The 1,303-nt window shown below is 35.7% G+C and overlaps 1 protein-coding gene across 1 annotated transcript in view; it reads left to right on the forward strand.

The window, feature by feature from the left end:
- Positions 1-1,303, forward strand: part of LOC103603277 (lisH domain-containing protein ARMC9-like) — a gene marked incomplete at its 3' end in the record, with an annotated part of 44,471 nt that overhangs the window by 17,611 nt on the left and 25,557 nt on the right. The gene's annotated exons all lie outside the window — the stretch shown is intronic.

The raw sequence follows: 1,303 nt of genomic DNA on the forward strand, positions 1-1,303 counted from the left end.
CACCAAGTCAAGGGTTAAGATCCCCTTACCGGTCATCTTTTTAAAAAAAAAAAAAAATGTACTAGCCTCTTAAATCACGTTGTATATACTTTTTCAATATTGAAAGGATAATTCAGTTGCACTGAAAATTTAATAGCCTGAAAAAGAACTAGGTCACTATACCCAATTGGTGGCCATGTATATTTTAATTTAAATTCAAATTCTAACTTACTTGGCGTATATCTGATTACCTAATTGGTACTGTTATTTCTATCAGACTAGTTGTCTATAGCTCTTTTGTTGTATTTTGTTTTAGTTGATATTCCAGCACACTATTTATTAACAAGATTTATCCATTGTAGTGAGTTTTGTTGACTTACTAAAATTAAGATGTCCCTCTGAGAGGCTTATTGAAATGTATTTAGAGACTGAAATAATTTTGATGTAATTAAATTGCATCTTCCAAAGATCTCCAGCCAGCTGCAAAAGAAAGAATTAAATTAAATTAAATTAAAAAAAATAAAGATTTCACATTGTTTCCAAAAATCTATATGGAGCTTTCTCCCCTGCCATTGAACAACTGGTGCTGTCCTTCCAAACCCCAGGACATTTCAGTGTCCTCTTCAGTTACAATTCTATAAAACAACTCTCCGCACTCCTGAATAGANGAACCCTCGGCGGGAGCACCGCCACGCTTCCCAAGCGGCGCACTGTAGCAGTGCGCCACCGTGCCGGCCCAAAAGTAGTTTTTAGGCATACACATACCACTGTTTAAACAGTTTCACAGAAAGCAAAGATTCTCGCCTGTTTGGCAAATTTTTTAAAATCGTATTTTTTTAAACGTCATCATAGAGTAAAATTGACTTTATGGAATGTATAGTTCTGTGAATTTTAACACGTGTGTTGATTCTTGTACACACTACCACCAAGATCAGGACACAAAACGTTTGCATTCATTACCCCAAAGAATTGCCTTGCATTGCCCTTTATAGCTATACCTGCCCGCACTCGTAAGCCCTGGAAACCAGACTTACATTATATTTTATTTTATTATTATTTTTGTTTGTTTGTTTTTGTTTTTGTTTTTAAAGGCGAGTGAAGTGAAGCAGTGGGAGTGGAGAAGGAATAAAGTAATCTGTAACTGGTTGTGATCAATCACCACTGCACTCGGACCCACCTTACATTATATTTTAAAAGAGTGTTTAGATAATCCACTTTAACGAACTTTTCTCGTGCTGTAAAATATAAATTTTTTGGTTACACTGAAGCCTGTTAACCCAGACTGACATAAATATATTTAAATGTACTAGCCTCGGGCCGGCCC

Source organism: Galeopterus variegatus, unplaced genomic scaffold, assembly GCF_000696425.1.
Source record: "Galeopterus variegatus unplaced genomic scaffold, G_variegatus-3.0.2 Scaffold4530, whole genome shotgun sequence".
NCBI lineage: Eukaryota > Metazoa > Chordata > Mammalia > Dermoptera > Cynocephalidae > Galeopterus > Galeopterus variegatus.